The 25,228-nt window shown below is 40.5% G+C and overlaps 1 long non-coding RNA gene across 2 annotated transcripts; it reads left to right on the top strand.

Moving 5' to 3' along the window:
• Nucleotides 1-935: 935 nt before the first annotated feature.
• On the top strand, nucleotides 936-24,752 carry LOC308196604. 2 transcript variants are annotated; one of them, XR_013952279.1, is made up of 3 exons: nucleotides 936-2,459; nucleotides 5,462-5,523; nucleotides 23,840-24,752. It is a non-coding gene; the product is annotated as an uncharacterized lncRNA (long non-coding RNA). The 2 variants fall into 2 exon arrangements; XR_013952280.1 differs by lacking the exon at nucleotides 936-2,459 and adding an exon at nucleotides 2,980-3,532.
• The last annotated feature ends 476 nt before the right edge of the window (nucleotides 24,753-25,228 follow it).

Below are 25,228 nucleotides of genomic sequence, written 5' to 3'. Positions count from 1 at the left end.
GATATTTAGCTAGCTGTGCAATATATGATCCTCACCTTGCTTGCATTTCAGTGTATGTGTCTGTCTAGAGGTTTTGTAGAGTGATGTTGCCAAAGATAAAACATGGCCTTTTCCCATACAGTCTATAATTTAATGGTGGGAACACTAGGTTGTGACAGTACAGGATCCAGGCACAATTACAGTAGGTCTGAATAAAATGAAATGCATAGGGCAGTAGAGAGGAGAGTCCTTTAAAAATCTCGTGTGTGTGTGATTTGTTGGGGCTTAAGAATAGGTGAAAAAAGTTTACTTTAGAAGGGATGAAACACTGTTCATTTAGAAGCTATGTGTCATATCTATATACAAAAATTTCCTGCTGTCATCACTAAACTCAGTGGTCTCTTCAGATTGTTACTGTATTTCTGGCTTTCAGGTGACCAAAATTAGTTTGAATGTAGAACTAGCCTTAAGGTCAAGGTAAAGCTTAAATGAAATTTAGAAATGTGAACCTGAAGTATTAGGGAAAATAAAAAGATAATTCAGCTCCCTTGCCTGCTTCTCTAGGACTGGTTTTCTAGATTTACCCAGTTCAGCTTATCTTAATATGAACATAAATGAATCAGGAGTCTGTAAGTGGAGGATCATAAAATAAGGCTGGTAGCAACTGTGCTAATCTCTATTCAGATCAGAGAGGCTGCTTTGCTGACATCAGAGCAGGCAGACTGCGAACTAATGCTGCATGTGTCTGTCTGCCCGTCTGCCTGTATCTGATTATCCCTCAGACAGACCCTGCGCGCTGGCTGCTCACAAGGAAAGCACTTTCATTCCTTTTGGAGATAAACAGAGGAGCTGTTCCTTCTGGTCACCAAGTTACAGATTATTTTTGGACAAGAATGCTGTTGCTTGCAATCCCCCTGCTGTATACGTGAGACTGGCTAATGACCGTGGAGCCTGTACATGTAAACAGTCTCAAATCACGATACAGTCCTGAAAAGAGGTATGGCTATGTCTGCTCGTTCCCTTCAGAGCACTGCTACTGCTGATCGCTTTGCCACTGCAAGAACTGTAATCCACACCAAAAGCCATTTGTAACAGAAATTAATAAAGAGTAAAACCACATGGACATGTATTTCTCACTGCATGTAGCAGCTGTATAGAGACAGCTGTCACTACCAATGTGCTAATATTTTTTAAGACTGATAAAATATAGCATTGAAGAGCCATACAGTTCAGCTATGCAATAAAGAGACTTTATTTTAAGGAGGATTCACAAATTTAGTTTTAAATATTTCCACTGTCCCACCAGAACAGTGGAAGCAGAACCAGAAAGCACTGTCATCACTATTTTGCAGTCACCTTCTCACCCCTCGAAAACATTGCTGCTGGCACAATCGGTGTCTCTACTGCCTGTACAATTAGGTAGCAACATCTGGGAGAATGCAGCCAGCTGGAGCTCGGCAGCTTGACACCTGAGTGCCCAGCACTGTGGGCTGGATTTCCAGTCCATACTGAGCCACTTGTGCTCTGCCTCTGACCATGCCTTCAGGCTGGGTTTTGGAAGCTTGAGCTCACCAAGTCCGTCAAGCAGCATGTGAGCCTGAGCTGGTCCTTCTGGGCTTGTGTTCCCACTTGGTGAAGCAGATTGCTTGCTCTAGATTTGAGCTAGGGAGACACCCAAAATGTGGGTGGTAAAGGAGGCTATGGATAATGAAGGAGACTGTCAGGAGAGAGCTTGAGTCCTGAGCAAGCACAGCAACAGAGATGCAGCCTGAGACAAGGCACTAACTGTGATGTGCTGCAACACCATGGCTGCTTGTTTAGCTTATAAATGTCAGTCAGCCAATTAGTTCAGTGAAGCTTTTCAAAACATTGCCTGTGAGGTTATTATAATTAAAGTGCCAACACAAATAGTCTACATTCCAAGGCCCGAGCAGCAGAGAAGAAATACCAACACAGGACCAAGCCTGAATCTGATAGAAACGGTGCAGATAAAGCTGGACGTTATGATCACGTTTCTTTACTGCCTTGTCTTCGCTGTGATTTTCACATCCCTGCCCCGTTCTGCATAGTTTGCTCAGCAGGGCAGCCTATCTGCTGAGTTCTCCTCCAGCTGGCTGATGAAAAAACAGACGAGTAAAGTATTGTAGGTGTCCACCACGGACGGGGGCTGTTAGAGCACACCCAGTGCAGGCAGCCTGTGGTCCAGCTGTGCTCGGGGGATAAGGGGAACCTGCTGTGCAGAGGAATTAGGGGCTGCGTTCAAGCACAGCACCATCAATCATGAAGAATCAATTCTTGCTCCTCCCCTCAGAGCTGCAAAGTGCCAGGGGCTAGCTGCCCTCAAACAGAGCTGATAAACATATCTGAGGAAATGTCAGACTGGTCAGGCAAACCTGATACTCCTAAACCACCGCTGACAGGAGCCCGGATCTCACCCAGCCCTCGGTGATGCTGCAGTAACAGCTCAAGCCTCTGATCCAGTATGTCTTTTATCCATTCCTCCATCCTCCCCTGGGCTTTCCAGACATCCTTGCTCTTTTGGCTTCATGCTGCTTCGCCCCTTCATTTGCATTTAGCTCTGACTGTTCTAATCTGCTTTTTAAAAGCCGGTCTTCAATTTATATCTCTTTGTTCCTTTATCCCATGACAAAAGCCCTGAGATATGCTTTTTCAATGCACGCTCACAGACAAGTTCAATTTTTTTTTTAATGCCCCCTAAAAATAGATAATTTTCCTGTGATTTTTTTTTGTTTTCCCCCCACAAGACATTTTTATTCCACTATTCCAGCATTTCTGCTTCCTCGGGGGCTTAATTTCCTTTTGGCTAAGAAAGAGAAACTGGGTGAAGATGTAATGCAGGTCTGGGCAATACAGAGACCACTATAAATATCAGAATTGTAGGTGATGTGGGCTCAGTCTGTGTCATTTGCTTAATCCTCAGTGCTGTGCTAAATGATTTACCAAGGCTGTTTTTTTAAATAAATCCTCCTGAATCAAGTTTATTTCTCCTGCTATCAACAATCATCAAACTTCTGATTGCCCACCAAGGCCTCCAGAGTTTAAGTTGAAAATAAAATCCTAAAATAGGACGATGGTGACATCTATATTGTTTTGCCTCATAAAATTTGTGACGTTTGTTTAAGTCGAAAATTACATCAGCATCAGTTACTTGGTGCAATTGAAATAAAATCATGTAACCAAGTAGGTAAAATTAAAGTCCAGGGGGACTGAGTTGTTAGACTTTAAGACTTTCTTCATTCAGCTGTGCCTCTTGCTTGAGTGTATTTCATTACAATGAGAGCAACGTCAATTCACTTATACTCAGTGCCCTGTGGCAGCATCCTTAATATTTTACTCACACCTGCCTCAAAACTCCCACTGATTCATCCCAAGGAAGTGTGGGCTGGATGCTAAGTAAGGACTTCGGTATTTGGCTGCCAGTGTTGGAGTTCATCCGTCCCTTTGTAAAAAGCGCATGGGTAGAAGGAACTGTGCGGACACTGAATGTTAGCGAAGACCAGCAGTTACACCTGCACACGCCTGACTTTTAAGGGTAAGTTAAAAGTCACCATTTTGTAGCCTGGAGCACCGGAGTGGAAAGTTACTGAGTTCTGCTGTAGCCAGAGTGCTCCTCTTTGGTTTTCACATGCCTTAAATTTCTGAGGTTGTTTTGCCAAAGATGCAGGCAACTTCTAAAATTTTTGGATTCCTAACAAAATATAACAGGAGTTATTTGATCATTTAAACTGATGGCTTCTGAGGAAATTCAGATTACGGTATGGTTCTTAATATGTTCATTACCTTCGCGGTTGCAGCTATTCCTACTTCACTTGCTACTGCCTCTCCACTTTGTCTAATTTTGGGGTGTGTCCAAAACAAACAAGGGAACAATCCCTCAAAGCCTTTCACTGCCTCCATTTTCTGATCCTACAATGTGAAGTTTAGCCAATTTTATTATATATCCTAACAGGGTGTTTTCTAATGCTAGTTAGCAGTTTTTGTCCTGAAAGAAGTATGAGTTTTTGATGTGTTGGACCTAGCACCAAAGAGTTTTGTGATAGCAGAGAGTGGTGGTGAGAAAACAGGGCAAAGAAAACCTTACAGACACTAGGAGATGTTTGCCCAAACAAGGTTTTGCTTTTTCTGGAGGCTTCTAAAGCACAATAACAATGCAGTGTGCCAGCTAATGCAAAGGATGACCAGAGCTATTATCTTTATAAAGCTTAGCTATTGAAAAATGAGCGAAGGATGTAATTACACTGATTGTTAGCTGCTCTCTAAATTATTATCTGTGAAAATAAAATTATTAACAATTAAACATTAAAAAGCCAGTTGACTAATTAGTTCAGGAGAGCTATTCAAAACACTGTCCTTGAGGTTATTATAATTAAATTCCTAATAGCCTATATTTCAAACTCAAATTCTAGCTTAGCTTGCTCCACAGAAACTGGCAAATGTCAGGACCATCAATATTGTAGAGTAGACCAGAGTCCTCTTGTCCAAAAGCTGATGAAAATATGAATTCATCTGAATATAGGCAGCTAAGGACAAAGAAAAATGAGTGCTATGAAGGAACTACTGATGAGTTTGTTGGATCCGGAGATTAGGCACACATTCACACTAGCAAATTTCTGAGCCACAAGTCATCCCTAATGAGGTCTCAGCAGTGCTCCCAGTGATAGCAAACTGCGTAGTGCTTCAGGGGCTGCATCTCTTTACCACCTTGACGTTCATTAAGTACACAGCACAGCAGGAAAGCAGCTACTCATCCCCTTTATCAACCTATCCTGTAGTACAAACACACACAAACTCACTTTACGTTAGCATTTCTATCGCTGCTACCAATGGTTGGGGCAGGAGACACAGGAGAAGATTTCCTCAAAATTCTGGCAGTGGACAAAAACAGAGGCTTCTTGTTCCCTTTCTCCTCGATCTTTTGAGTGCTTTCTGATCTCTGCTGAGCTACGGTCTCTTCTACCACAGTTCCTTTCTTGCTAGGAATGGTTTTGGCTGGATGGTAACTTGGCACAGCAGTTTTAGACTCCTGTCATTACTCTTCTTCCCTCCGAGCACTACAGAAAAAAAAAATGTTATTTTATGTAAGGTTATTTTGCTAATGTAGGTGGTTAAGCTTTTATGGGGGCTGGCTGAGCAAATTTGGTAAGATGCCTTGCCATCGGTTCAGGGGTACTAAGTATGAGCAGTAGTTTGGCCTGGTGATGAAGACTTCTCCCTTCCCTTCTCTCCACCCTCATCAAGCTGAGAGCAGGAACCTAAGAAGCCAAAGAAGTCATGACTCCTGCTTTTTGGCACAGGACAATGACCTGTCATTACACCCCTGTCTTAATTGCTTGTTAGTTACAGGCATTCTGCCTTTGTATCATTTGCCTTTGGATGAAATCCTGCCCCTTTTTTGAGCATCCCCTGTAGAAAAGCCCTTAGGTGACTTTTGCTAATAATCTCATTTCTGTGCACCTCAAAGGCCACAGGAGCCCAGAAGCTGAAACTGTAGATCACTTTCTACTTGAACTTAAATCAGATAAGGTAAGTTATAATTTAACACCTTCCTGAGGGAGAGATTAGTCTTGCATGGTCTAGTAGTTGTCCCTGACCTTGTTATTGAAATAAAATGACCCAAAGAAAAGCTGATAGAAACAGAAGCATTTTAGTCACAGAATATTTATTATTAAACATTTATTTTACTTCATGGTAAGAATAGAAACTATTACTTGGTCTCCTGTTTTTAAGGACAAGAAAAGAAACAGTCTTACCTGCTTCTGTTAGTGAGGGACAATATTATCTATTAATAAAGAAACCAAGAAAGCTTTAGGAAAGTTGTAAAAAAAAATATAGTGGACTACATCCAGACATAATGCAAGGTTTAGACCCATGTGATCCAATCCAGTATGATCCAATTAACTATGGCAGCCCGTCAGCTGAAGTTATTATAGGGAACTGGATGTATGCCTCAATTCCTCATTTAATTGCTCGGTTAATGTATCACAGTTGATCAAGATCAGTAACTTAGGAATATAGTAGTAAGTAATTTACTGATACTCTTTGTAAACAAATGTACATGTGCAAAATAGTGCATTTTTGTATTGAAAAAATCCATTAATTCTTCCTGCATTATCTATTTTATTAGAATTTCATATATATCAGATTTTATGACTCACAGTTATTGACCTGAAAGTATCAGTTTGGTCACTGTGAATTAGTATTGACCTATATTGTGAGTCAATTAATATTCTGATAAAGCCATAGATGTTTTAAATTATAAACAGTAAAGACCAGCTGGATGAATTTACGTGGGCATGTGCCTTTCCCATCTGGGACTAAGTGTTACCAAGAATTTCATCGAGGGGTAGTACAACCAAATTGAATTTGTCTGCTTTACCTTAAGAACGTGAGACCAGTATTTGTCTCCTTGCTTCCTACTGAGACGCTGAACAAGGGGCTTGTTGAGGTGCCCTCTGAGAGACACTCATTTTCTGTCTGCCAAAGTCAGAGGATCTTTGGGGCAAAGTGTGCCAGGGAAGAGAAACTGGAGCATAGGCAGATGTCACAGTGCTGCGGTGCAATACTAACCATCATTTCCTAGGAATACTTTGGCTGGAGATAAAAACACCTCATCACTCTGACAGTCACTGACAACCAAAGTGTTAGGGCTGCTGGAAATCAGTCGTGACAGACCCTGTGGCTACTTGCCCCTGTCCCGACACTGCCAGTCATGGTGCACGGGCAGAGAGCTGGCTAGGTGGCTGCTCCCTGCGGAGATGTTTTAGTGCTTCCAGACTAACCATCTGCCTCAGTCTCCATCAGTTCATCGTGTGATGTGACAGTAAGTGCAGGTATGGGCTGGCACACTTCCCTTGCCGTAAGGTGCTCTCTCTGCTGACCAGAAATCGCCCCTTTTAATTACAGGGGCACTGAGAATAGGAACTCCACGCTGTGAAGGATTTGGGTATTTCAGAGGTTGGCACAATTTCAAACAGGAATGAGAAAACTATTGACTATTCTTTGAGCACGTCTTTTCCACAGCTGACAGGCTTATTTTATGGTGACATAGCTGAGGCTGCGTTCCCTGAGTCTGCTTGTGGAGATTGTCTGATACTGCAACAGCCTCAATAAACTGAACATCCACTTCTCCTACCTTCCTCCACCCAAAAAGCTGAGCTATTCTGAAACACCAAGTTACTCACTTGGAAAGAAACTAGCCTGGTTTAACACTCTTTATTTTGATAAATACAACCTGGCTGTTTCTTATCATCTTTAAGTCTCCGGATTCCTAGCCGCAGATTGTTTCACATTTTGTTACAGGTATTAAACTTGAGCTGAACAGCCTACAATTTTCCAGCTCCTCCTTTTCCCTTTCTGTAGCACAGCACTATAGTTGTCCTCGTCACTTCTCTTTGTGTCTTAAAGTAGTTCAGCTTGTTTCAATTACTCCTAAATCTTCTAAGGTGAATTTCAGCAGGCTCCCCTGCCACGCATATCTCATCCAAGTATTTACTATCTGCGCTCTCCTAATTCTAGCACTGCTCCAAAGCACTTAAATTTGTTAAGAATCTGGTCACAGCTACTCTTTTTTAAATGAAGGCTTAGGCAGTGAACATTCTGCTCTTTTATATTCTTTATACCATTTTTCATCGTTCCTGCTTAACACCAGAGCAATACTCTCTTTTATCCTAAATGTATTTCTGAAAGCTTTTCTTACTGTCTTTTATGTCCTTTGCTGGTTGTAGCTGTTTTTATGTCTCAGATTTTCTGATGTTATCTGTAAACCGCTTTAACTTATGTTCAGTCAGTGTCCATGTTTCCGTTTTTAAACTCTTCATTTTTGATTTTTAGGTCATTAGCAAGCTCTTGATGTTCTTGATATTGATCATTTGCAATACTTATCTTTCTTCTGCAGAGGGATAACCTGCTATTGTTTCAAAATACAACACCACAGTATTCTACTCCAAAAATGTCAAAAGGATGTTTCAACAGCCTGAACTTTTTTCCAGTTTTATTCCATTAAAAAATAAATAAAGCATAGCAAATCAATCCCATTTCAGAAGAACGTTGATTTTGACAGACTGCATATAAGATTAAAATACAATTCCATGTAACTTTTTTCAGCAAACTATTTTAATAATAGTATTTCAAAAATGGACAACACCCACAGGAACAGGAGAAAAGAAAGAGGAAATAAAACTGGTCTGGCTGTATCTAACATGGCAAGAACATCAGATAATACTCCATTACGGCAGTGCTTTTACAGACTTACTGGCAGTAGAGGTCTGGCAAAGAAAGCCCTTCTTGCCTTCTGCAGGATAAAAGTGCATGTGGAAGATCTGTATCAAGGAACAAGCGTTCTGCCCTAAGGCCATTTCCATGGGCAATGCAGACCACTAGGGCTGTGGTACCAGATGGCAGAACTGTAAAAACCTCTATATGCCCTAGTTATCTCTGATAATCTGCCAGGTCAGTGTTAGAGTACTGCATACCTTTTTCCTGGACAACTGTTGTTTTTGTTTTTTTTTTTTTTTTTTTTTTTGTTTCTAGCGAAGTGGTAAATTTTCTCAGGTGAAGAAAGTCCAAGTAGGAACGTATGAGATGATGAGAATGAGAACTGTCAAAATAGTGAAAAACGCTTTGCTGGAAGCAGGAAAGCTTAGCCCCACTAGGTGCATGGGAGCCCACAGTCCAGCTGCCCCCAGCCCCAAGAGCAGAGCTGACTCCCCAGGTATCTTAAGGACATCCCTCCTCCTGCAGACCACCTCCATCCCCATAGACACTCTGATTAATAATTGCATCTTTCAAAGACTTAGAAAAGCTTCATGTTTTGCACATCTTTGTGAAAACTCATTTAAATTCAAACCACTTTGCTAGTAGATATAGTGCTTGAGATGCACAGCTCTAAAGGCAGCCCTTTAAAGAACAACAAAAACTGCAACAATCACCTCTAATTTTAGATGTCTTTTATCTGAGAGGGCTTTTAATTGTAATAGGGGTCTTTCACAGTCTTCCTACTCTCTGAGCAACTCCAGAAGTTTATTTCACACTGATTTCCCTGAGGATTTTCTTCTCTCTCCTCTGCCACTTCCAATTCTCTGTGATTGCTAGAGCAGATAAGCATCATTAGCAAACCAGCAGTGTTTGCCAGGCTGTCTTCATTCTCCTGCTCTGGCAAAGTTATGCTGTCGTCAACAGCCCTTAAGTCTCCTTAGATTTCACAGCAGACACCGAGTCACAGTGTTCAGCTCTTCTAATCGAATGATGTGATACAGCTGGATCCAGCCCTCCTGGAAGAGCAGCCCCCGTGGCTCAGAGGTGAATGCCATGGCTCGCTCTGCTGACACTGCCGCAGTTCTGGAGGTGACAGAAGGAAACAGATACATACGTGCACTTGTCCTGGGCGGGATGGTGTCAAGGACCCGGGGCAGTAGTGAGCAGACCACACCGTGCAGGCTCAGTTGGGTTAGTTTTCCTTACAGGCTGAACTCAGCCCATGAGCCAAAGGCTGAGCTCTTCTGATGTAATTGGAAGTATAGAGTATCAGACACAATTAAGGTTATAGCTGTATGGAGAGTCATCAAGTCAGACTGAGTATATTGGATTATGCAGATAGCCCAGACTGTCATCAGTCAGGGCAGCAAGGTATGACTGATACAAAGCAAAGGGTATTTTTTCATGGAGTCAGTTGTTTGATTAAGAAAATAAATACTTCCAAACTGTGCAACACACCTCACAAGGAAAATATTGTGTTGTTAGCATTTGTTAGAATGAACCTTCCTTAACAAGTGAAAATTCTTGTACAGCTAAGATGGAAGCAGCAAGTGTTAACGAAGTCCGACTCTGCTAATTCTCAGACAGGTTTATACACTGTGGCTTGTACCTCTGAAAACACAAAATTAGAAGGGAAGACACCTTCTCAGCCAGCTTGTTGGGGAGGTCAGTACATAGCAAACTTCTTGCAATTAGAAGGCATCCTAGGACTCATGTTATGATAGATGTTGTCGCTTCTGAAGGCATTTTTTTTATTCAGACACTCAGCTTTGCCTTGTGCTTTGCAAATGCACTTGAGGCAGGCTGACATTCGACACAGCACATGGTCTGGTGTGTCTTAGCCCTGAATTTCAAACCAGCTGTGACTTAGCTCACAGCTCAAAGCATCTGAGAATATCAGACTGTTTTGTAGTTTAGGCTAGATGGGACACAGATGAGTTTCTTAAAACAGCTGGCATCTCAATTGAAATAATTCTTGCAGCTAATCAGAAAAAGCTTGAAAGATCAAGTTAAAAAATAAATACAGCAAGAAGTCTGAATTCTCTCACATTTCTCTAACTGGAATATTTGCTTTTCTGAGCTACCTCTAATTGTTTCTTTTTTCTCACACTGCCCTCCAACCCTAACATGTGTTAAAATATTTGCCTTGTGCAGAAGATATAAAAGTTATTATACTGTAAGGGGCTAAGACAAATGCTAAGGCTGCATGCTGAAACATTCTGTCTGCTTGCCAGGATTACACATTGCGGAAGCAAAGCCAAATTGAGGGTTCATCTGCAAGAAGTTTGGGAATAAAAAGTAAGGCACCAAGGGAAAGAAAAAGGATGTTGACGTGAACTTTGAAAATAGTACATTAGTGGAAACAATCATTGTGCCTAAGCTTTGTCTTAGCTCATTGTCTAGAACTTACACTGAAGGTGGTCAGAGTCATCTGGATCTGTCAGTAATGCTCAGCCTTGGTTTCAGTAATAGAAGATCTCACCGCTCTTGAGCAATTTTTGCTTTTGTAGGCTGCTGACTTTGCTTGTAGTTATTCTTGTTCATTTTTGAGGAGGGTTTAGCTATGGCAGCTAATACTGTTTAGTGAAATGCTGTCAAATTGTTAGCATGCCTCTGTCAAGAACTGCCTTGTGCTGATACTGAAATGCTCTTGCCAAGCTCCAAACAGCCTCCCCTCCCCAGTGGCTCAGCACTTTCAGCTGTTTGTGATGGTACTCTGATTTCACTAGGTTGGCAAAGTGAACACAAGGGTCTTGGGTATGGTTAGATTAAATGCAATGGGCAGAATATGCCACCTAATAATAATTCTAATAAAAACATTGGAGTATCAGTGTCCACTGGCCATTGAAAATCAGCTGTAGGAAACGTGAGCAATGTGGGTTCCGTCTCTACCTTACTGGAGCCCATTAGGTCTCCATAAATCTGTATTTCTCATCACAGCTGTAGCTCCTCAGGATAAAGTCCCCCATGCTGTGCAATTTGTATGCAATGAAACCACGAACTATTAACCATTAATTTTGTGAGTGAAACGTACTACGTAGCTCTGAAATTTCAAAGTCTGCTTCCACTTAAAAAGGTACACACAATGAGTTTTAATTTTGCTGCTGCTGCTACACAGCTTGGTGACAATTTCCCTTTCCACCTGTGCTAAATAAGGTAACAAGAAATAGTTACTGACCTCCAAAATAACCTTCATGATTTGTATACCTACCCTATCTCCCCTTAGACATTTCGTCATTAAATTTCCCAGGCAGAGAAAAGAAAAAAATGTATTTTGTTACTTGAAAAGAACTGGACCTCTTCTTAGCGTTGTCTGACTCAGTTGTTTCTCCCTCACTTCAGAATGTCTAGAGCTGATTTTTTATTTTGTAGCCGTTATTAGCTGATGTGCTTTGATCATGTTGGAAGGCACTGAGAGATTTTTCACCACAGAGCACGTCTTCAAGTTTTTGTTTCTTTTTAATGTATAACAGAAGCTGATAAGAATGTTAGTTGAAAGGGAGGAAAATGATGAGTGCAGTACAAAAATTTGTTCCTTAGGTTCTCTTTGCAGCACAAGCTGCAATAACTTTGGCAGAGCATTTAAAGAGACATGAAATAGTAATATGGAAAGGTTTCTTTCCTTAAGTTCTTTTTGACACAAAAGCAAAGGCAAGAAAAACAAACAAACAAAAAACACTTGTCTACAGCTTAGAAATTTGTAAATTTTTTTTTCTGCTAAGCTTTTTTTTTTTTAAATCAAAAATATCAAGGAAATAAATCTGAAGAACTGAAAGATGAGGACTTGCTTGCCCTGTTTTAAAACAAGTAGCTGGGAAAAAAAAGAAAGTCTAATGTCTGTTTCCATTGTTAAAGACCAAACATTCCTTCCTATGAAGGGAGTGCTGAAAAAACCTCCCCCAGTGGGGACAGATAGTACTTGTCATTTTGATATGTTCAAGGTGGAAATAATATCTAATACCTCATTTTTATTAGTTGTGGGCAAATGTTACTCCATGATATTCTGTCCTTCATGCTTAACTTACATATTTGAAAAAAGAATCAAATATTTTTTTTTCCTTTTTGTAAATCAATATTAAGAGCTTGCAGTATCCATATCAAAATAACAAGTGTTTACCTGGCTTTTCCAACTCTCCTTTAGCAGGCTTTAAGTGGACTAGGCCTGGGTTCCTGTTAGCTATCTCTAAGCAAATAGGGGCAGTTGCGAGCAAATGGCCCAGAGCAGGCTATTAAACTGGCTGTTGCCTTCCGTCTTTCTGGGAATAACTTGCTAGATAGGTGAAGCTACATCTGAATTTATACAGTGCTCCAGAATCCTTTGGGAATGTAAAGCTCTCAAACACTATCAATATATTTGCAACATCGCTGGAGTCAAATACATGGAATATCAATATATTTGCAGTGAAAGCACTGCACAGCCTTCCAAATAGCCTGCACAATGTACTGGCCCATCAAGCTTAGGGAAAGCTGGTACTTTCAGTATTGCCAGCAAATGCCATGCAGTACTTCCTGACTGGGAAAGAGAGTGTTAAGTTGCTCCCCGCCTCTACGGGCTGTTGTAAATACAGTTTCTGACCTGCTGTGGCTCTGAATGGGGAATTCATACCAATGCCAATATAGGTTTAAGTATATGAGCCTAAGAAACAGTATTAAGCCTCATAGGGGATCTTATGTATCTCTAAAATAAACAGAAGTAGCCTACAACATTTTCTGAGGACATATCTTTAACCTAAGGTCTTATCTGTATTAATATTCCTCAGGAGCTGAAGCTATTTTCCTGCAGACTTTGTGCAGCCTGTTAGGGAGGCATAGCCTGTGCAAGCAGCTAGGCTGTAGTGAACTACTGGCCATCAAAAAGATTTAAGTTGCTTTAAATAGACTTGTAGGAATCTGAAATACTTTAATCGCCTAGCTTGCAGCAAAGCGTTTGCGGTGTCTGGATTTATTTATATTCTCCTCACATCCTCTGGAGCAAGAGATAATGGCTGATAACATTTCCTTCTACCCCACTAACTTTCCATAATTACTGTACAAAGGTTTCTGCACGTCCCCAGACTTAAGGCACGGTGACAGGGCTGCCTGTGCAGAACAGAGGATCTATTTACTAGATTAAATAGGAAGTGAAGAGTCAGGATTAGATACATATTTTATTAATAAGCAATATGTGGGAAACATTGTTGTGGTGAAAAAGTAGGTGGTTCACTAAATTTTAAAGCCAAGTAATTTTAAATTATCCACTAGCTACGGAACACTAGGTTTATCCTGGCCTTGGACAAGGGTAATGGTGAGGTGGAAATCTCCTCGCCATGAGGAAGGAAGCAATGTGTATGATAGACATTACATAATAACTACATATTTAGTAGTAGTTTCCTTAAATCTCATTTTGGATATTTTGGTGAACTTTTTGACACCCCCACTCAGTTGCTTTCATCATCGTTACAATCTCAACTTAAACTGCATGCTTGCCAAATACAGGAGCTGTTTGGATGAAGCTCTCAATGACCCAGATTCAGGCTCCTGAAGTCCTCGGTTAAACACAAACTGCCCCGTGTTTCCTGCTCCCCAAACCGAACTGCTGGTTTTAGCAACAGACAGACATGGACGAGCAGTTCTCGTCCGGGCCCTGAGGATGCTGTCAGCCCTTACAGGCCCCAAACCACCAACCTGGGGCCTCCTTCACCCTGCCCAGGCTCCCAAGTCACCATGGGGCCATCAGCCCCTTCCCCAGTGAGGCCGCATTAGGGCTGGGCTCCATCTCCCCACAGCTCAGCCCTGCCCTGCCATGGGCCCCAAGCCAGGCCCACTCGCAGGCCCACATCGAGTAATAAAATATGAAACACAACCTGTTGGTTTTTTTTTTTTACCAGAAAGGTCAATGTAAAGATAATTTGGGAATGATCTTTCATGTCTTATATGCAGACAGACCTCCGTGTAGGACAAAACAAAACAAAAAACAGCTTGTCCTTCAGGGCTGAGACCAGTCTTAGCTTGCATTTCTGCATAAAATAAATGAATGGCTCATGTCAGGTTCTCACTCTGGGTTCATCCACATGGTGACACCCACAGCCCAGCTGGCTCCTCCACATACTTTTCACTCTAGCAGTCTTTAATTTATACTAACTTTTCCCTTAATTTATGCCATCTGTGAAAGTCTGAGCTTTTAATGACCAAGGACATCCTTTGGTGAGACACAATGGGCTGTTGCTGACAGCCAGGAAACAGCTGGAGTTATTGCCTCTCCTGATCTTTGGCTGGTCATTTGGGAGGCCATCCATGCCTGCTAGCTAGCTGACAAGTTGATAGATAAGAGCTGATTTTGCTGCCCGGAAATTTTCTCATGAGACTTTCCTGCTTCTCTGAAGTTAGAAAGCCATGCACGTGATGCTAGACCCTGCTAACTCAGCTCTTGCTGGGCACGTTGAGTCTCTGGTGAATCCGTATTCCCAATATCTGACTCCTGGTCTTGAGCACCCCAAAATTGCGTGGGCATCTGGAACTGATGTTCAGCAATGGATTTTCAGTTTAGATTCTTTATTTTGATGGTATTCAGCTCTAAGTGTAAAAAATAAGTAGTCAGAAGATATCTCCTACTCAGTCATAGTCCTACAATTACAAGGACACAGAGAAAATGATATCACCTGACTTGGCAGAATTTTCTTTGCTAATTTTTAGTGATGCTTATACACAAACAATCATGCTATTTTTATATACATATATAATCTAAGATCCTACAATCTCTGTTAAAATACTTTAAAGTACTTCTTTTTTGTTTGTTTTAATTTGTGTAAATCTAGTACAATTTCGTACACAGACACAGCTAGAAATTGCACTAAACTTAAACTGAAGAAAAAGCAGCTTAAACACAGGATCATGTGCTGTTTGTGGATCAGCTACAGCTTTTCTTCCTTCTGACTTTCTGCAAGAAATAACAGTTTCAACCCAGAGCTTTGGCAATGTCAAAAATTACTCAGAGCTAGCAGGAAAGTAATTTTTTTTTTCATAATGGACAGTGGAGAAAAGGCTGAATTCAGATGACAGACATTTAAAATAGAATATCATAGTTCTGTTCCATGCAGAGTTTTAGATGAAAGAGGCATGCAGATTTTTTAGGTCCTTTCACTCTTACCAAGACGGCTTGCACTGTTCATGCAGCTAAATTTTTACTCCAGATGTCTGGCTCACTTTTTGTAGTAGGGCTGTCACTGTCTCCTCTACCCCAAGTCATGCTATGGACATTCGTAGTGTCTGTGATTCATCTCTCTCAGTATTGTCTTGTATATTATGTTGTTTCCCCAGATGTTCACAGAATTAATGAAAGCAGTTAACATGCAAGTATTCATCAGTCTGATACAAACTGGGACCAGCGAGCCCATCACACAAGGAAGCAGGCATCCATGTTTCTCGCAGTCCTTGCACAAAGCTCAGACAGCTGGGTCTTTCATTGGCAAGTGAAGGCAGAGTCAGCAGCAGTCACTTGTCTGAACCATTTGTTCTGTTCTCCACATTCAGTGGGAAAATAAAAATAAAATGGCATTGTGAAAGACCTGGTTAACATATTTATTGAGCTAGGGTATTTGGAAGCATTGAAGGCACATGCAGCTTTTGTATTAGTATGAGTCTTCACTGAACTGATCATTCTTCATCTGGAAACTGGCATAGTTGTGGGTTTTGCATGTGTGTGCACGTGTGTGTTGAATCTTCAACGTCTTATACATGCAGATGATTAAACATTTGCCAATATCTCTCAATACTGGGAATATTAATTTGGGACCGTGAAGAAGAAAGGTAAATCATGGTTTAAAAGCTTCACAGCATAGAGTGCACTACTTAAAATGTTCCTCTTACTGTTTGTTCATCTGACATAATACTCATAGAAATTCTCAAATGTGATCTGTAATAGAGAGCAGCATTAGCTGTATCATTATAAAGGGAAGCTTTTTATACACTACTTGTTTATCCAAATTCATTAAAAAGGCCCTTAAAATTTCAAATGCTTCTGCATATGCATAAGCATTTAAGAGCCAGATCAGAATTCAGTCTGGCTGTTCTGATTTAGTGTACTGAATGAGTAATGGGATGAAAATCAGGAAATTTGGACTGTTTTCCACATATTGCTGCTTGCTCATCTCATTTTTAAATCTGTTTGTACCTCAGTTTCCCCATCTCTAAAATAGGAACATTTCATGTGTCCTTATTTGTAAAGTGCTTTAAGATTTCAACTAAATTTGGTCTATCAGTGGAAAGTTTTATTTATTGTCTCGTTTAATGCCTGCTGCTCATGGACATTTTGGAAAGGGATTAATCATATGTAGGGGCATTGTTGCATTTGCGAGATTATTTCAGTTCAAGAAAGAATTTAAAACCCAGAATATTTCTGAGGGTTTTGAAAAAAAAAATGAAACAAGATTTAACAAAGGGCTAAAGTCTCAAGAATGTAATGAATGAACAAATCTTGTCAAATTTAACAAAACATGAGAAAGTTGGTCAGTTTTGTCCCTTAGTTTCTCTATTTGCAAAATGGGATTAAGGAAAGGAACAGCTTCCCAACAAAGCAGGGAGAACTCAGTTTGGTCCATACCTACCCAGTGTATCAAAGATGCAAATCAGTAATCATTGCTTTGTTTTTGTTTTAAAGCCACAATAACATAAAACTAAGGAACTGAGACATCCTTTGGAGAAAACGAACAAACACCAACCACCAGCAAAAGCCAGGGCTTCAAATGCATGTTTACAGAAAGATTTCTGGCTTCTCCGTGATCTGTTCCCTTTGATACCCATGGCAGAAATCAGGTAGATGTTTCTGGAAATAGGATGAGATTCTTATTCTGATACATCTAAATCTAATGATGTTGTGTTTTGGAATTCATATGGGTAACAGTTGGCAGCACTCAGACAGATTTATGGACCCTGACAACACCCAGACATATAACAGGAGCAGCAGACAAGCAGCAAAGGCTGTTAGTGAATATATAATGGAAGTCGGAGGATACAGCTCATGAAGGCAATTTCATGAAGAAATATGGATGAAAATCGAGTGATCTTCCTGCTATTGGTTCCTGTAGTCAAGTGGCAGACATCTGTCTTACCCCTCAGGCTGTCTTGCTGGGTGTCTCACAATCACACATGTTGAGCTGTGGGAATGGAGGAGTCAGTGAAATTGAGCCCAATCCACTTAGGAGTGAACTCATAGGCCATGTGCTTTTTCTGCAGTTAGTTTCATGCAGTGATAATGAGCAGCCATGTGGCATTGCAACCTACTCCTTATTTACAGCATAAAATAGCTTTATTCCTGTAAGGGCAGAGCCAAATGTTTTACAAGCAAACAGTCTGCACATTTCAAATGAGCTGTTTCTATAATTCTAGCACTTGGTAGTAAGAACTGAATAACATAATTATAGGTAAGGAAGTGGTGGTGTAAGGAGATGATGGAAGTTTTTTTTCAGCAAACAAGCAGAGCTGGGAGAATGCATCCTGCTGCTGTTGAAATACTGCAATGTCCCAAGAAGTCACAGAAGGAACTCTTCAAAATGTAAGAATATACAATGAGCATATCATAAACAAGAGGGTGTAGCCTAAAATGGAGTTCAAGTGTACCTGGCCAACAATTAGCTTGGATGATATGGACAGAAGTCCTTTGATCACAGCTCAAGGCTGGCAGATGGCTGCAGCCACATAAGTAGATCTGAATAGATTACTTTGAAAATGAAATAAAAATTAATAAGAAGCAGGGAGCAACAGTGGTTTTTTTTTGTTTGGTTGGTAGTTTTTTTGTGTGTTTTTGTTTGTTTGTTTGTTTGTTTTTGTTTTTCTGCAGTAGCTCTGATTTAGATTAATTAACTAGCTGTACTGACCTATCTTTGTCTCTTCACACTGCACAAAATTTGAGGAGGTCTGGTCTATGGGCCTGCCAATGTAGTAGGTACTTAGGGGGTCTAGTCCTGTATCCAGTAAGAAACATTTTAACAGTCACACATTTCTGCACAATATATAGGACGGAATTTTATTTCATAATATCTATTTATATGGACAGCACAAGATAAGAAACTGTTAATATTTGAACATTTCTTGGACATTGCATAAAGCGTTGCTGTGTCTTTGTAATTGTACTGCCTGACTTCATTCCTTTCTAAAATTACTTTGCGTTGTCACTATCTTCTATCTCATAACTAAGGAGTCGATAGGAATATGTTTATAATGTGCAGAAGGGGCTTTTCACTGGTGTGTAGCAATTACACATTGCACTGGGCATTTAGCCAACCAGGGTTGTAGGCAAGTGCCATATGTCACTTCTCAAGTACATGATACATCTTTGCTTGAGACCCAAGCATATTTTGCCACACACATTGCCCATCCGCTTCTTGTTTTTATATGTGGATTCTACATGTTTCTCATTGCAAGCTCTCTGCCTTCTGTTCTCTTTGGAAATCATTTTGTTGGTTATGGATGCTATCAGCACAACCAGAGCAGAAATGATGCCATATATTTGTGTCGTGTAAGACAGGAGGTCATATCTGTAAGATTGATCTGTAAATAAGACACCCAGAGGAACCCTGCAAAACCAAGGAACAGTACATCTCTTTCATTATTAAATTAAAAAAAAAAAAAGAAAAAAAAAAGAAAAAAAAAAAGCATGTACTGAAAGTAGTCATTTTTCTCTGCACTCTACTGGCAGGTGTCAGGTGTCTTCTGTAAGTTATAAGGAGATTATAAGGAGATAAGTGGTTTTTTTTTTGTTTTGTTTTTAAATGTTCTATTTATTCCTCCTGCAGAATTCCTCTTTAAGAAACATTTTTGGTTTAATTTTAGGCTTATTACATTATGAATGATGAAGTGATTATTTACTTCTTAATCACCAAAGAAATCCTTGAAAATGGACCTGTGTCAAACAAACAGAACAGTGATGAGGACAAAGATATTTTTTAAAGGAAGTTTCACATGGAAATCAAAGTCATATTCCTGCATAGGGTTTCTATTGCCTCTGCAATAAGATACACTTTGTTGGTATGTGACAGTGAAAAAGGGGGTGAGCTAGAGTGGAAAACTTGGAGGCAGAAGACCTTCAGGTGCTAACTGTATGGTAAGGACTTTCTCTAAGGACACAGGACACTCAGATTCAGTTCTGTCCTCCTCAGAGGGATTGATTCCACGTTTTCTGTTTTTCCTCCTCCCTGTGCTGGTCAGCCTTCTAGGGAAAGCTGGTGTCAGTGTTTCAGGCTGATACCATTTCATTTTGCATAAATAATTAACAAGATCCTGGAACTGAGAATCAAGATGCTTGATTAAAAATGTGCTTCATACAGTCTGGGTCCATGGCAAGAAATTCTCCTATCATCACCAGCATTAACCTCCTGGCAGTGCTGTGACTCTAGCCATGGAAATCTAGCCAAAACAGTCCAGCAAATTCACTGTGGGTGTACAGGCATCCTGGAGAATAACTGAAAGTGTTGTTCAGTTGCAATAATCTTTGCCTTGAAAACTGTATTCTAAAGGACACAAATGAGATTAAGGCAGCTGGAAGACCCCAAACTATCATTAATATGGTTGCACACCTCCTGTGTGGCATTTCTTTGTATTACTTTTCTTGTGTGAAGGAGTCAGCTGAATTTTATGAATAGTTGCTAATATACAGTGGAGGAAGAACTCTGAAGAACATGAATGAGGAGAAGTCAGAGATGCCAGCTACCATGAGATTACATAGCTGCTTCATGGCACAGGGGCAAAAGTAGCAAAACCACTCCCTTCTGGTTTTTCTCCCATGTTCTGTAGGGACCTGCAATGAGCATGGCACCCTCTCCTGGTTTCCCCTCTCAGTCATCAGCCTTCTGATGCCCTTGGTGCCAGCTTCTGCTTCCCGGTCAGCCGTAAGTGAATGCCATGGCCAAGGGCTGACAGTGACCTATGGAAGTGTACAGCTCTTATTGCCTCATCAGCAGGTGTAGTCCTTGAAGAAACCAGCACTACCTCTGGTACCACTTCTTGCAGATTAATTTAAGATGGCTACAAAATTGCCCAAGCCATAAACCCCTGAAAAAATGTGTTTATTACAGTTTATTTTATATATATGTGTGTGGGTGTGTGGGGGTGTGTGTTGAGAAGACCTTCAATGGAATCTCAGGGAGAACAGTTCTCTGGAATTGTTTAGTATCTGGATATCTTAAGTCACAGCACACTCTCCTTTGTAGGTAATTTGTCCAGATTGTTGTGAGCAGGGAGGTACCTGTGTTTGAAATTGTTGGTGACACTGCAGATGCTGCCTGTTGGCATGGTACAAATTACTGAATAGATGAAAGAAATGTTAATGAAGTCTTATTTTGCAGTTTTGAATGGGCTTTCTGTTAATCAAAACGTTGACTTTATAATCCCTGTCTGCTAAAATTACCCTGTATAATTTTAAAATCAGGCTCAAGGAAAATGCAGAAATACTTGGATAAAGAGTGTTATAATTAAAAATACAGTTTCAAAGCAATTAAAAGTGGCTGGGTTTCTGGATCAGTTTTACTTTGATCCTGAAATCCCATATAATCCGAGTATGACTACCTTTTTGGAGGATGCTAATTGAATAGACCTCTGCTTGTCTCTTCCTTTTAAGCCACTGTGCTGTGCTTTGGAATAGGCACAATATATTTGATGAAGCTTTAAAACTGGGATTTCAAACAACTGCCCCTACTCCTAGTTTTGTCAGAGGATAAATATTTGCACTTTAGGGAAAAAATAAAATAAAAATAAAAAAATAAAAAGAGCTAACTACTAGTTGCTGGTCTCCTTTTGCACCACACTCCCATCAGCACCCTCTGGGCTCGGTGATTCAGCCAGTTTTCAATCTGTCTCATTGTCTGTCTAACAGGGAGTGTCATCCTGAAAGGGCAGACGTGTTTTCAATTCCAATCTCCATGAATTTCCATTGATTAAGTAAAACTTTCAGAGGTTTGGCTGCATGATTAAGTTACCGTGAGGCAAGCTGCAGAGGGTCTTCGAGTGGAAAACCTAGTCCTCAGTAACTACCTATGTGAGCACAAATCTCCTGTAATAACACGACAGGTGCTTAATCCCCAGTGAAAGCAGGGCAAGACACCATGCATAAACTACACCAAAAGGCAAATCATGAAGGCAGTTACAGAAACAGTTGTGACGTGCCAGAAAGCCAGATTTCAGACCATCTTTAGGGGCACTATTTATGAAGCCATGCCCTTTGAGAGTCCATAAATAACCAGACACTAGAGGTTGCTCAATGAATGTAGTACCCTTTGTGGCCATACCTCCGTTGCTAATATTAACCTCATTCATTTTGAAGGCTGTAATAGTGAGTTTAAGTTCTTTGGAGAAGTTAGAGGAAACAGAGAACTCTTAACGTGTGAAACCCTCAACTGTGAGGCTTTTCGCACAGACCAAGATAATTTTATCAGGATCCATACTTCCTTCTGTTCTTGCATAGAGCAGAGAATGTACATGAGAGGTTTTGTGCCGCCTTAGGCAGGCCATGGTTCAGGATGAGTAGGCTTCGCTATTCTTCCTCCCGTCCCTTCCTTTGATGGTGCTTGGTTGTGAATCCTAGTCTTAGGTCATGGTCTCTATCCCCATTTGCAGGAAAGGACATTTAGCATCATGAACTCCATTCACGAGTCAAAACTACTTCACCGAGTGTGCCAGTACGTGCCTACCAATACACTAGGTATCATCTGCTCCTCCTTTGGCATATTGTGCCATGACTTGAGGAGGGAAGTTACAAATATGTGAGACAATATCAGACAAAGATCCAAAAATGTGTTGAGCTTTTTGCTACTCAAAAGTCTTATTTTAGTCAGCAACAGTATCTTGCAGATGGAAATTCAAAGCTGATGATAATCTGGGTTTTTATCCTTAGCTGAATTTTAAATACATAAGCTGACATGTCAAAATGTAAGTATACGCAAGATCTGAGATCTGTTAACTTTTTTTTTTTTTTTTTTTTAAGTCTTGTCACCCAAGTTTGAGCCCAGTGCAGGACAAAAGATATCTGAATTTAAACACATTACTGTTTTAACTGTCATCAATATAATTGTTAGATGCCTTCTTTTGAGAACATGGGACAGTGCGCCAGTACAAGTCATTAGCTGTAACCCCCTTTATTTTATGCAGAGTCATTTACTGCTGGATTTGCATACATTTTTCTAATGACTCCACCTGTCAGCTGTCATGGTTTCTGCAGGATTTTAGTATTTCACTGTTCAGAGTTAAGAAGGCTTATGAAATCTTGAATCATTTATCAGTATTCAGCGTGGAGTTTCATTATTCCTGCATGGATTACGGAGGCATAAACTGATATTCTAATGGCTTCTTTGAAAGTGACTAACAATGTCTTATCAGGGGAATTTTTGGTAGCTATACAGTGTGTTTAAAATAGTATGATGCGGGGTGTGCAGTGGACAAGATACCAACATTTGTTTTATTTGTATTCTAGGACACAAGGGTATTAAGGAGAAATGAAATGGCAGCTGCAGCTGTTGTAGGCATCCCCCAAAGGGATAGTGCTAATAGGATATATATCTTCATCCAAGGCTGAGTTAATTTTGAAAGCAGAGGATGAAAAATGAAACTAACCACATACAACAAAATCTTAGATAACAGAGGTGGGGAAGAAATAGCCACCGTCACTGATCTCTGACCTCATTGTGATAAAAAAAGGAGATCCTTCCACTAGAAATGCTAAACGACAAGGTTTTGCTATGCAGCTGAAGTATTAGTCTGTCTGAGAAACAGAACGCTTTGTGGAACTGTATGTCTAATGGACGGTGTTTAAAATATTCTGCAAATACTGTATGTATATAGAGAGTGCTGGAAATGCATTGCTCAATGAGGGAATAGCTTTAAATCTTTTTTAGGTCTGGCATGAAAGACTGTATTTTCTATTTATGCTGTATATCAAATATGGTAATATAAATACAAAGCCACAAGATCTGCAAGAGAAATTTTGCTTTTAGTGAGGCCCTAACATCGTTCCAACTAGATTTATATTCTGCATTTCTTCTAAATTGGTATAATTTTTTTAATGGAGCCAAAAGTAGCTTTTCATTTTGTCTTTGAGAAGCTTTCAGTCTGTCTCCTAGATCTCGGGGATTATTTCTCTCTGGAAATTTGCCAGGTGCAACACTGTGGAGAAAAATGCCTCAAACCTTTATTTAATCTTTGCTTGACTCTCCTACCCAAGGAGTGTGATTCACAGTAAAATTTCCTCATTTAAAATGATTTCTCCTCTACACAGTGATAGGCTTCAATATGTTAAAGCTGCATTTTTGCTGGCAGTTCTCAAAAAAAAAAATAGAAAAAAAAATCTCCCAGTGAGGCAGATTCACCAGCAGTGATGATGGTATGGGTGTTATGCAGGCAAGACATTATTTTACCACTTGGTAAGCTAATATTACACAGAGTAGGGCCAGAAAAAACACATCCATCTACAGCCTGGCTCCTCACGGCATAATCTGCCTGACACACCGCTCTGTTCCTTGAGGAATTCTTTTTTTAGACAGACTGGTAGGGAAGAAGCACAGCAACCTTGTCTTTAAGGTTTCTTGCTAACAGATTTCTTTTTTCTCTCTGTGTTCTCTTACAGATTAGTGGAGGAGGTGACTTCCCAATCTGTACGCACACACATATTTTTCTCTTTACCCTCTCTACAGCCATGGAAATGCCATGTCCTGCAATATTTGGGCTTTTATGTAGAGCTCTCAAAGTAATCATGGGTAGAATCTAAGCAAAAAATGTGTTTCCAGAATCAAATACTACATGATTATGTCAAGTATCATGCTGAGTTGTGTGGCTGTCTCCAACCCTATGAGAGCTTTTTGAGAAGCTCATGCAGAAACAACGAGTATGTATCTGACCTCTGTCCACCTCTAGGTATGGCTGAGCAGAACACATTTGCCATTGATAGTAAGCAATGGGAAACTACTGCTCGTTTGCTATGATGAAGAAGAAATGTTTACTCGTGCTCACTTCATCAAACTATTGCGTTTTAGTTTCTAAATTCCTTTCTTGTTGAAACATCAAGACTAGGTTGCATTGATTCCAATAGCTTTTTGGGTTGTTTTTGCTTTTGCTGTTTATTTCCCTCTGGAAATAGTGTAGAAGCTGTTGCTAAGAGCTTATGGAAACAGAAGTGATGATGAAGTGTTTACTACTTTCCAGGAAGCTCGTATTGTCCTTGTGTCAATTTGGGAGACCTGTCATATCTGTTAATAGGAAAGTCTTCCACTGATACAAACATTTCTCATTCGTTTTAGACTCTCCATCACTACCACTTTTCCTGTCAGTATAACTAGTTATACTGATTACAGATTACTTAGTTATACCAAGTTACATATTAAACATATTACAGTTAGTAACGTGTATTACTAACTGTTCTGCAGAGAAAGAAAGAGACGCACCTTAGGAGTAATGTCTGAAAAATTGCTAGTGAGATCTGAGGCGATATCCTAATGGATCATCAGCCACAGCTACGTAGTGGGACTTACCCAGTAGCGAGAAGAGGGTTTTGTTTCCCATTTCACTGAGGCATGCGTAGTGCTGCTCTGCACCATGGAAACGCTCGTCTCAGTCCCTGCAGTGGGAGCGGTGAAGGATGAGGCTGTTGAAGTGACACAAATTATCTCTCCATCAGGGTGTGAGGTTGAGTTTTTCATGCCCAGTGCTCAGAGGTTGCAGTAGCTCGGCGTCAGCACTGGCTCCTGCAGCAGTGCTTGGCATTGCTAAGGGGACAAAGCCTCCCCCACCTACACACTTCCCAAGGTAACCACTTGTCTTTCTGCAGCTAAATCAAAGCTCCTCACAGGGCAAACTGAGAGAAACAACGAAGTAAAGAGAGGGAAAGCAATCGGCAATCCCATAATCCATTCTTGGACTTTGTGGTAAATTGCATTCTGAGTTTCTTGGGGCCAAGCCTAGGTTCTGGGAAGCAAGGGAACTGTGTCTGGGTATCTGGATGTAAAACTCATGGTACATG

The sequence above is a fragment of the Anser brachyrhynchus genome, assembly GCF_964034855.1.
Source record: "Anser brachyrhynchus genome assembly, chromosome: 5".
Lineage (NCBI taxonomy): Eukaryota > Metazoa > Chordata > Aves > Anseriformes > Anatidae > Anser > Anser brachyrhynchus.
This window is presented reverse-complemented; position numbering and strand designations above follow the sequence as displayed.